This window comes from Oryx dammah, unplaced genomic scaffold (genome assembly GCF_014754425.2).
Source record: "Oryx dammah isolate SB20612 unplaced genomic scaffold, SCBI_Odam_1.1 HiC_scaffold_11, whole genome shotgun sequence".
NCBI classification, from domain to species: Eukaryota; Metazoa; Chordata; class Mammalia; order Artiodactyla; family Bovidae; genus Oryx; species Oryx dammah.
In genome coordinates this window covers 13,735,854-13,748,629 of record NW_024070195.1, presented here as the reverse complement: position 1 = coordinate 13,748,629, position 12,776 = coordinate 13,735,854, and positions in this window count along the sequence as shown.

Below are 12,776 nucleotides of genomic sequence, written 5' to 3'. Positions count from 1 at the left end.
TACTCCTTGGAAGGAAAGTTATGACCAACCTAGATAACATATTCAAAAGCAGAGACATTACTTTGCCAAGAAAGGTCCGTCTAGTCAAGGCTATGGTTTTTCCAGTAGTCATGTATGGATGTGAGAACTGGACTATAAAGAAAGCTGAGCACCGAAGAATTGATGCTTTTGAACTGTGGTGTTGGAGAAGACTCTTGAGAGTCCCTTGGACTGCAAGGAGATCCAACCAATCCATTCTAAAGGAGATCAGTCCTGGGTGTTCATTGGAAGGACTGATGTTGAAGCTGAAACTCCAATACTTTGGCCACCTGATGCGAAGAACTGACTCATTGGAAAAGACCCTGATGCTGGGAAAGATTGAGGGCAGGAGGAGAAGGGGACGACAGAGGTTAAGTGGTTGAATGGCATCACCGACTCAATGGACATGGGTTTGGGTGGACTCCAGGAATTGGTGATGGATGGGGAGGCCTGGCATGGTGTGGTTCATGGAGTTGCAAAGAGTCAGACACAACTGAGTGACTGAACTGAACTGAACTGAACTGAAGTACAAAGAAGAAAATGTAAAATAGTGTATTAATATTCTTGTTGGTTGCATGTTGAAATAATATTTTTGATATTTTGAGTTATTAATTTAAATAAAATATGTTTTTAAAATTTAAAAAAGAAGGCATGTCCAATATGAGAAGGATCTTTTTCCTACTCTGTTCAGAATAAAAATAGTGAATTCTTATATCTGAGAATTGTCCCACAAGAGGGTTTTTTTAGCAAATTCTGGTTAACTAGCCAGAAAAAATGCAGGAGACATGGCTCAGTGGTATAGAATCCTCCTGTTAATGCAGGAGACCTGGGTTCCATCCCTGGGTCTGGATCTTCCCGTGGAGAAGGAAATGGCAACCCACTGTGGTATTCTTGCCTGGAGAATCCCATGGACAGAGAAGCCTGGCTGGTACAGCCCATGGGATGGCAAAAGCTGACAAAAGGGAAAACATATATTCCCTTTATTTGTCTCTGTATGAAAAAATTTTTTAATGCAATTGTATAGAATGAGAGGAAATGGACTTGCTATGACTGGTTGGTCTGAGGTTGACCTGAGAACCTCATCTGTGTTGCAGTAAAAAGATAAGACTTTTTTACTGAGAGACTTGGACTTGACGCTCAGCTGTACGACCTGAGACTAGGTGACTTTACTTTTCTGTGACCGGGTTAGCCATTGTTTTCTAAAGATTCCTTTCATCAGATTTTTATGTAATTCACTCCTTCTCAGGATAAAGTTTTCTTCTTTGATATCACCCACTGAGAATGGCCTTCCCTGACCTCCATATTTAAAATATGCCCCTCTCTTCTCCCAGTGCTGTTCTATCCCCTTCTTCTGTTTAGCTTTTTCTTGGCATTTACCTGAAATTGGGTTATATATTCACACCCTTGCTTGCTTATAGCCTGTTTTCTGTGCTAGAAAGTAATCTCCATGAGGGTACAGAAATATTTTGTATCGTATTCATCCTTGTACCTCCTTGAGTAGAAGATTGCTAGGCAACAGCAGGCTCGCATACGTATTGGTGGAATGAATAAATGATCTATAATATGGTTACATAGCCTAGACCTTCTGGTACTTTTGTGATGATTTGTTGTTGTTGTTTAGTTCCTAAGTTGTGTCGAACTCTTTTGAGACCCCCATGGACTGTAGCCCACCAGGCTCCTCTGTCCATGGGATTTCCCAGGCAAGAATACCGAAGTGGATAGCCATTTCCTCCTCCAGGGGATCTTGCCAACCCAGGGATGGAACCCGCATCTCCTTCATTGGCAGGAGGATTCTTTAGCACTGAGCCACTAGGAAAGCCTGTGTGATGATTAGATAAACCAAGCTCAGTGGACGCGCATGCATGTGTTTGTGGAAGTTACCTCGTAATAGGGTTAAGAACGTGGGCTTTGGAGTCAGAGAGATTGGGGTTTGATACCTGGTTCTGTTGTTGGCCAGTAAGAGTAACCTGGGGCAGGTTATGTTATCCCTGTTGGCCCATTTCTTGTCTGTAAAATGGACTAATCACACCTGCATTATGGGCTTGGTATGAAAATTAAATAAAATAATGTAGGCTTAGCAAAGGGCATGCTACTTATAAAACACAGTGAATGAATGAAGCTCATGGAAGTAGTTTGATAAAGGCATAAACCTACGGCAATATAAAATGTTATCATTCGTATAATTAATAATAAGCTCCAATGTACCTCCTGTATGAGGTCCTAATGCCTATTTCACACAGGCAGAGAAACATCCCCAGCAAAGCTTGTAAGAACTGCCCACATCATATTCCGTGAAGCACTGAACACGACATTTCCCAACTCCAGTGTCCTGTGAAAACATTTATTATAACCTGTCTCACATGAGGGAAGAGAAACAACCCCAGACTCTGGAATGCATGTCACGTGACCTCTATTCTAGTTCTTGGTCTGTCCTAATAGGCTTTGTAATTCTTGGCAAAGTAATAATTTCTAGATCCCAGCATTTTCATCTTCAAAATAAGGACATAGAGTAAGTAGATGATTGTGATGGCTTTTTTCAGTTGGAAATATTCCATTAACATACTTTCTTATACCTTATTTATAAGGGACTTTTATTTTTATTTCCTGAGACCCCTTTAAACCACATCATGGACCAGCCAAGTGATCCTGAAACATCAGCTTAACACCTCCTATAAAAACTCCAGGACCTCACAGAGCTTCATTCCTGATGCCATAACTTTTATTAAGATACCTTATTGAAATTGGAGGTTGTAAATATTTAAGCTGCCGTCATTCAGTCTCCAGTTTTTTTAATATTGGGAGGACTTTAAAATATTGATATTTGATATGAAGAGAATCAGGGGTGTGAAGTTTTCTTTTCCTAAATGAAGTTTAATTTTATCTTATGAGAGAAACATTTTTTTAAAAATGGTATTATAAAAGGATTGTGGGAAGTAGAGTCAGAGTGGGAGATGCTGCCCCAAATGGGCTTAGAATCGGCACTTTCTTTTGTTTCAAAGATGCTCTGTACAACATGTGAGCATGAGTCAAATGAAATGAAAAGAGTCCATATAATATGTCTTATAAAATAAATTTCCAAAAAGGAAAAACTGTTTTAAAAAATATTTTATTGATTTATTTATGGCTGCATTGGGTCGTAGTTGGGGCACAGGGCTCAGTAGATGGCTGTAGTTGTGGGGGTTAGTGGCTCTGCGGCATGTGGAATCCTAGTTCCCCATGCCTGCATGCTCAGTCACTCAGTTGCGTCCAACTCTTTGCAGCCCCCATGAACTGTAGCCTGCCGGGCTCCTCTGTCCATGGGATTTCCCAGGCAAGAATATTGGCATGGATTACCACTTCCTTCTCCAGGAGACCTTTCTGACTCAATGTCCTCTTCATTGCAAGGCGGATTCTTAATCACTGGACCACCAAGGAAGTCCCATGAAAATGAGAAACTTTTAAACAGATGTCAAGCTGTCCATCTGCCTGACTCTTCTCGATTCAAAAAACAAAGAGCTCTGCATCAAAGGCCTCCTGGCTGACCATCATTTCTTTCAACAGTTGACAGAGAAATCCTATGGAAACCAAGTTCAGTTCAGGGTTCCCTGGCCCTCATAAGCTGCAAAACCTCCGCTCCTGGTTTGGCTAATGCCCTCCCCTGAGGCCATGAAGTTTATTCTTGAGCTAACAATACTAAGACCCTCCATGGCTTTGAGCCACTTTCTTGAACTGATTTTTTCACTTGTCCTCCAATTTGATAATTGCCTGGATTACACAAACTGATACTTGATTGTTCCTGAACATATTCCTGATATACCTACAAAATGATGCTTGGTTTATTATTTATGTAACTCTTGCCACTTACATCAAAATTTCTTATATTTTTGTCTTCTCACTTACATCAAAAGTTATTATATTTGGGGACTTCCCTGGGGTCCAGTGGTTAAGATTTCGCCTTCTAATACAGAGGGTTTGGGTTCAATCCTTTAAGAAAACTTAAACATAAAATAGAAACAATGTTGTAGCAAATTCAATGAAGACTTTAAAAATGGTCCACATTAAAAAACAACTTTTTAAGTTATTATGCTTTATTGGTACCACTCACCAAAATCTTGAGCTGATGATCAGAAGAGGTTATAGAGAGAGGAAACACTTGAAAAATGGGTTGATGAAGTGACTGGATCTGCAGAGAACCAGTATGACGTTCCATGTCGCATGGTTACCCAATGTTAATGTGTACTGATGAGCACCAAGGTGATAGAGGTCTCTTTAAAAAATGAGATAAGAGGCTCAATAGAGCGTTTTAATGCAGCCTCATCTCACTCATCCTCAATCATTAGGGCTATGTTCGCTACTGTTTTTTAAAAATGTGCATGCAAATGGGATCATTAGTCTATAATTAATGCTGCTTGTCCCAGGGAGCTCCGCAGTGGCCTCTGGGTGATGTGAAGGACACAGTCTGCATTGGTTACCCTGTGTTCTCACTACTGTTATTTACTGTGTGCAGTGAGCATGGGCATTAGATGGGCTTCTGTTCCCTGCCATGCTTCGGCGCTTCCTTCTGGTGAGCAGGCAGTCTAGTCAAATTCAAAGGGATCCCACTCTTCCAAAGAGGTTCAAACAAGTGTTCAAAGAGCATTTTATATTTTTCTTGTGCATATCAAGTGCCTTGCGAAGTGCCTTCCTGTATAGAATTGAGTCAGGCCTTCATCCGGGCTGTTGTCCATTTGAGGGAATGAAAGTGTCCAACCCCAAACAAAGGCTCAAACTTGTTAGCATATGATTTTGCATATGATTTGCATGTTAATGGCCTGATGTCAAAACACACAGTCATCTACCTGTCCCTGTTCCTTCCCCTCTATTGTCAAGATGGGCTGATTAGTCTTATTAAAATTAACTCTCGGGCTTCTCCCAGTCTCAACCCCAACAAAATGAAAAGCAGTGACAGTGATACAAGATGCTGTAAATTGTTCTGATTCTGCTGCAGGATCTGTCATCGTGACGGTAAAAAGCTAAAGTGAAGAAGTCAGTTGTACGGATGAAATTTTCAAATTTGAGATGGGAGATTGATTTTTATTAACCTTACTCTCTAAGCCCAAAGAGGTTTTTTCTTCTTCTCATTACCCTAAAACTCCTAAGAACAGCTATGTGGATGTTCTCTCACTTAATCCCTTCCAAATGGCTTTACTTTTAAACTAACAAAGAAAATAAATAAATCTGTGATCCATACGTAAGAGAGGCTCATGTTTCTGTACAACTAAATATTTCAGATGTTTAGGAATAAAAATAAAGGAAACATATCAAGTAGAAAATTCTAATGAGGAGCATATTTGTCCAAGGATGGCATCCTAGACATCATTTTGATGGGGAGAATGAAGGTTTGTTAGTGTAAGGTATTTCCCTCAAATTAGCAGTGGAGAAAGACACTGCATCTGGAAATACTTGCTAATAAGGGTGAGATGTTTGATTTCAGAGTCCAATTAATTCAGAAGTGACTTGTGCTTTCCAGCATAGTTAGATCTGGTACATACAACCACACACACACACGCACGCACACTCCTCCATGATAATTTAAAGAATTGCATTCTAAAGGAGATCAGTCCTGGGTGTTCATTGGAAGGACTGATGCTAAAGCTGAAACTCCAGTACTTTGGCCACCTCATGCGAAGAGTTGACTCATTGGAAAAGACTCTGATGCTGGGAGGGATTGGGGGCAGGAGGAGAAGGGGACGACAGAGGATGAGATGGCTGGATGGCATCACTGACTCAATGGACGTGAGTCTGAGTGAACTCTGGGAGTTGGTGATGGACAGGGAGGCCTGGCATGCTGTGATTCATGGGGTCACAAAGAGTCGGACACGACTGAGAGACTAAACTGAACTGAACTGAATTAGGGAAAATGGAAATGTTTGTGTATTGCTAAGAGATTCAAAGTTATTGTTAAGATGATAGGCACTCTGCAGGAGTACAAAGAGATACAATGACATCCTCACCCTCACTTCAGCTCTGCTCTGGCTGGGAAGAAAAAGCAAGCCCATGCAGTGTTAGTTGCTTAGTCATATTTGACTCCTTGCAACCCCATGGACTGTAGCCCATCAGGCTCCTCTGTCCATGGAATTCTCCAGGCAAGGATACTGGAATGGGTTGCCATTCCCTTCTCCTGGGTATATTCCCAACCCAGGAATCAAACCCAGGTCTCCTGCATTGCAGGCGGATTCTTTACCATCTGAGCCACCAGGGCCTGGGAGAAACTCATATAAGAGTGTAGCTAATGTTTTACAGACCATAAGTACCTAAGATTCTGAGGAAGTATGGTGTTAGAACAGGTTCTTCATGAGTCTCAGGATATAGCAAAGGCAATTATAATATTACTCATGTATCCATTCTACCTAGCTAATATTTATTGAGGGCCTATGCATTAGGGACTATGCGAAATGCTAGATATAAAACAATGAGTGGAGCACAGTTCATTTCCCAATTGAATAATAACTAATAAATCATTTAATTTGAATAATATAGATGGGTTTATGGAACTCTTTGTGTAAATATTTGATATTTAATTATATAATCAATCCAACCTTAAGATGATGGTACTTACTACCTCCAGTTTTTGATAAACATAACTACAAAGAGGGAAGTGAATTTTCAAAGTCTCACAGCAGGAAGGTGGCTGAAGCTGGACTTGAACTCTGGTTTTTTGGTTTTAAGGATATGGGAGGAGAGCAGTCTAATTGGAGTGAAGGTTTCATCCATAGGAGAAGTAGGAAAAATTGTCTAAAAAGTTCATTGAGGGTAAGATTAGGCAAACTCTTAAAGGAAAGGTTGACAAATTTGGAAATGGGCCCTATTACATTCTGAAGGGAGAAATCTTAGTAAAGAGAACACTGTAGTGATGAAATTAATCCTTGGGTGGTAGGTACAGTTAGCTGAGCATGGAGAAATTGTTGCCAACAGATCAGCCATGATCTCACCACAAGGTGACAGCTCGGTGTATTCTAGCATTGAGAACAGCTGACCTTCATGGCTAGAGGTTGCCACAGAAATGGGAATAGAGGAGCAAATAAAAGGATGGTGGGTTTTTTTTTATGTACTATAATTCTGTTTATTAAGAAAGTAATTATAGTTTATTAGTTTATTCATTATAATATGTACTTCTTGGTTTTTTATTTTCTTACCTTTCAGTTTTTAAATATTTATTTTTATTTGTTTATTATTGTCATCTGGCTGCACTGGGTCTTAGTTGCAGCAGGCACGATCATCATTGAGTCATGCGTGTTCTAGTTCCTTGATCAGGGATTGAACCTGGACTTGCTGCATTGGGAGCACATTCTTAGTCACTGTACCACCAGGAAAGTTCCTTGCCTTTCAGTTTTATTTATTTTTAACTTGGAGTGTAAGTGACGTAACATTATATAAGTTTCAAATGTAAAACCTAATGATTTGATATCTGTCTATATCACAAAATGATCGCCACAGTAAGTCTAGTTAATATCCATCACCGTACATAGTTACACATTGTTTTTTCTTGTGATGAGAACTTATAAGATCTACTCTGTTCAGTTCAGTTCAGTTCAGTCGCTCAGTCGTGTCCAACTCTTTGCGACCCTGTGAATCGCAGCACGCCAGGCCTCCCTGTCCATCACCAACTCCTGGAGTTCACTCAGACTCACATCCATTGAGTCCGTGATGCCATCCAGCCATCTCATTCCCTGCCATCCCCTTCTCCTCCTACCCCCAATCCCTCCCAGCATCAGAGTCTTTTCCAATGAGTCAACTCTTTGCATGAGGTGGCCAAAGTACTGGAGTTTCAGCTTTAGCATCATTCCTTCCAAAGAAATCCCACGGTTGATCTCCTTCAGAATGGACTGGTTGTTAGTTGCTTTCAAATATGCATTACAGTATTAACTACAGTTATCATGATGGAGAGTACATTCCCATGACTTATTTATTTTATAGCTTGGAATTTTGTACTTTTTGAATATCTTTTCCCATCATCTCCCTTAACTTCCACCTGTGGAAATCGTCAATCTGTTCTCTGCATTTATGAGCTAGTTGGTTTGTTTTGGTTTTTAGATTCCCCATGTAAGAGAGATATGTAGTATTTGTCTTTTTCTGTAGGAATGCCTATTGAGAAATAGTTGATGAGTGATAACTGCTTGGATATGAGATTTGGAATCAAGGAAAGGTTAAAGTTTGTGTTCAAAGTTTGAACTTGAGAGTTTGAAAGTGAATAGTTGTCCTAACCACAAACAAAGAAGTAGAAGCAATTGGGAGGAGTTTTATTTCAGGGAGAGATGATAGGCCTACTTTTGGGGTGTTGAGAAGGAAATGATATTGTGATATTCAGTAGGTGACACACAGTTGGGCTTCCCTGGTGGCTCAGACAGTAAAGAATCCACGTGCAATGCAGGAGACCCCGATTTGAACGGTCAGGAAGATCCCCTGGAGGAGGAAATGGCAACCCACTCTAGTATTCTTACCTGGAGAATTCCATGGACAAAGGAGCCTGGTGGGCTATAGTTCATGGGGTCCCAAAAAGTCAGACAAAAAATGAGTGACTAACATACACAGCACACAGTTTTTAGTTGATGTTGAAGGTCTGGGTTCAAGGGAGAGGGTTAGAGGGATGGACTTGAAAGTGTTCCTACACATCACCATTTCCACGGTAGAAACTTGCTGTGAGATGATATCTGAAGGAAGGGAGGAGAGTGAAATGAGCAGAGGGCTGAGGACTTGAGTGTTGTCCAAACAACCGTGGATTCATGATGAATAATTGTCCTCTTTCTGATTGATCCTCAATAATTCAGATTTACCAGCATTAGCCTTCTTATGTCTCTGCACGCTTCGAATAGCTAAGGAATACAGTTCTGGATAGAAAGATGGCCATAAGAAATGTTTCTCCCAAGTCATCCTGGATTTTCTCCTTGGACCAAAGGAAAGAAGAGCTTATTTAAGAGCCAGGGGGTAGAATCATGACATGCCCTAATAATATTAGATAAGGTAATTGTGGTATGATAAAAAAATAAATATTTGATCTTTGTCCTGGTTCCTGGCACAGAGCTCCAAAAACCTGGCAAATCTGAGTGATAACTGTGGCTTTTTTCATGCTAATGAAATGACTCCTGGTGGGGACTCCTAGCTTCTGCATGGGGACCGGTCACCAGAACCAAGATAAGATTGGAAATTTTGGATTATTTCAGTCCTTTCTTCTGGCTCCGATCTCTGGGAGGAGAGAGAGTTGAAGATTGAATTCAGTCACCAGAGGCCAATGATTTAATCAATCATGCCTACATAATGAAAGCTCCATGAAAATTTCCAAACAACAGAATTTGCAGGGCTTCTGGGCTGGTGAACACATCGGAGTGGTGGGAGCATGGAGCATCCGGAGAAGCTGTGAAAGCCCCGCACAGACACTCCCCTCCACCGCCCCCCTGCCAACCGTACATTGCCAGATGAATCTCTTCTTTGGCGTGTTCCTGAGTTGTATCCTTTATAATAAACCAGTGCATGCATGTGTGTTCAGTCGCTTCAGTTGTATCCAACTCTTTGCGACCCTATAGACTGTAGTCTGTCAGGCACCTCTGTCCATGGGATTTCCTTCTCCAGGGGATCTTCCTGCCCAGGAATCAAACCCACATCTCCTTCATTGCAGGTGGATTCTTTATTGCTGAGCCACCAGGGAAGCCCTAATAAGCTAGTATTAGTAAATAAAGCACTTTCTTGAATTTTGTAAGTTGTTCAAGTGAATTGCCAAACCTGAGTGGGAGGTGGTTGGAAACAGTGAATTTGTAGGGAGTCAGGAAGAAGTGTGAGCAGTCCGGCTACCCCATTGCTGCTAGTGTCTGAAATGAGAGCAGTCTTGTAGAACTGAACCATTAAACTTTAGGGTCTGATCATAACTCTGGGTATTTAGTACCAAAATCAAATTGAACACCACATATTTGGTTTCATCAGGAAAAAAAAAATCTCTCTGCAGTCCTGGAGGGTGTTGAGTTAATTAGTAATATTCATAAATTCTGGGAATTCATTGTTCTTACTTTGTTCTGACCAACATGGGTGTATTCTGACTCTTAGCCGTGAATGTCACTTTTTGTAGCTATACCTCAACAGTGCTGCAGAGAACTCATAGAGAGGGTAGCCAATGAACTTCTTCTAAAAAAATTTATTGGGGTAAGTTGCTTTACAATATTATGTTAGTTTCTGCTGTATGTACATGGAAGTGAATCAGCTATATGTATACATATATCCCTTCCCTCCTTTTAAAAATATTTATTAATTTGGCTCCTCTGGGTCTTAGTTGTGCCACACAGGATCTTCAGTCTTTAGCTGCAGCGTATGAGGGATCTAGTTCCCTGACCAGGGATTGAACCTGGGCCCACTGCATTGGGAATGCAAAGTCATAGTCACTTAACCCTCAGGGAAGTCCCCAAATTCCCTCCATCTTGGACCTCCCCCTTCCCATCATCCCCCATCCTATCCATCTAGGCCACCACGGGGTACCAAGCTGAGCTCCCTGTGCTACATTAAATTGAATGGTGACAGAAGCCAGTTCTAAGTATAAGGAGTGAAACTATGATTTTGAGGATAGGGAGAGCAGGTAGGCAGATCACTTGCTTGAAAAACATTGGCAGAAAAGACCAGACCTGAATGGCCCAAACAATCTGCAGGCCTTGACTCAGCTGACTGCTCTTTGGAGCTCCTCTGTTCAGTTCAGTTCAGTCGCTCAGTCGTGTCCGACTCTTTGCGACCCCATGAATCGCAGCATGCCAGGCCTCCCTGTCCATCACCAACTCCCGGAGTTCACTCAGACTCACGTCCATCGAGTCAGTGATGCCATCCAGCCATCTCATTCTCTGTCGTCCCCTTCTCCTCCTGCCCCCAGTCCCTCCCAGCATCAGAGTCTTTTTCAATGAGTCAACTCTTCGCATGAGGTGGCCAAAGTACTGGAGTTTCAGCTTTAGCATCATTCCTTCCAAAGAAATCCCAGGGCTGATCTCCTTCAGAATGGACTGGTTGGATCTCCTTGCAGTCCAAGGGACTCTCAAGAGTCTTCTCCAACACCACAGTTCAAAAGCATCAATGCTTCGGTGCTCAGCCTTCTTCACAGTCCAACTCTCACATCCATACATGACCACAGGAAAAACCATAGCCTTGATTAGATGGACCTTAGTCGGCAAGGTAATGTCTCTGCTTTTGAATATACTATCTAGGTTGGTCATAACTTTTCTTCCAAGGAGTAAGTGTCTTTTAATTTCATGGCTGCAATCACCATCTGCAGTGATTTTAGAGCCCCCCAAAATAAAATCTGACACTGTTTCCACTGTTTCCCCATCTATTTCCCATGAAGTGATGGGACCAGATGCATGATCTTCGTTTTCTGAATGTTGAGCTTTAAGCCAACTTTTGCACTCTCCTCTTTCACTTTCATCAAGAAGCTTTTGAGTTCCTCTTCACTTTCTGCCATAAAGGTGGTGTCATCTGCATATCTGAGGTTATTTCTCCCAGCAATCTTGATTCCAGCTTGTGCTTCCTCCAGTCCAGCGTTTCTCATGATGTACTCTGCATAGAAGTTAAATAAGCAGGGTGACAATATACAGCCTTGACATACTCCTTTTCCTATTTGGAACCAGTCTGTTGTTCCATGTCCAGTTCTAACTGTTGCTTCCTGGCCTGCATACAGATTTCTCAAGAGGCAGGTCAGGTGATCTGGTATTCCCATCTCTTTCAGAATTTTCCACAGTTTCTTGTGATCCACACAGTCAAAGGCTTTAGCATAGTCAATAAAGCAGAAATAGATGTTTTTCTGGAACTCTCTTGCTTTTTCCATGATCCAGCGGATGTGGGCAATTTGATCTCTGGTTCGTCTGCCTTTTCTAAAACCAGCTTGACCATCTGGAAGTTCACGGTTCACGTATTGCTGAAGACTGGCTTGGAGAATTTTGAGCATTACTTTACTAGCATGTGAGATGAGTGTAATTGTGCAGTAGTTTGAGCATTCTTTGGCATTGCCTTTCTTTGGGATTGGAATGAAAACTGACCTTTTCCAGTTCTGTGGTGACTGCTGAGTTTTCCAAATTTGCTGTCATATTGAGTGCAGCACTTTCACAGCATCATCTTTCAGGATTTGAAATAGCTCAACTGGAATTCCATCACCTCCACTAGCTTTGTTGGTAGTGATGCTTTCTAAGGCCCACTTGACTTCACATTCCAGGATGTCTGGCTCTAGGTGAGTGATCACACCATCGTGATTATCTGGGTCGTGAAGATCTATTTTGTACAGTTCATCTGTGTATTCTTGCCACCTCTTCTTAATATCTTCTGCTTCTGTTAGGTCCATACCATTTCTGTCCTTTATTGAGCCCATCTTTGCATGAAATATTCCCTTGGTATCTCTAATTTTCTTGAAGAGATCTGTAGTCTTTCCCATTCTGTTGTTTTCCTCTATTTCTTTGCATTGATTGCTGAAGAAGGCTTTGTTATCTCTTCTTGCTATTCTTTGGAACTCTGCATTCAGATGCTTAAATCTTTCCTTTTCTCCTTTTCTTTTCTTTTCTTTTATTTTTTATTTTATTTTATTTTTTTCCTTTGTTTTTCACCTCTCTTCTTTCCACAGCTATTTGTAAGGCCTCCCCAGACAGCCATTTTGCTTTTTTGCATTTCTTTTCCACGGGGATGGTCTTGATCCCTGTCTCCTGTACAATGTCACTAACCTCATTCCATAGTTCATCAGGCACTCTATCTATCAGATCTAGGCCCTTAAATCTATTTCTCACTTCCAC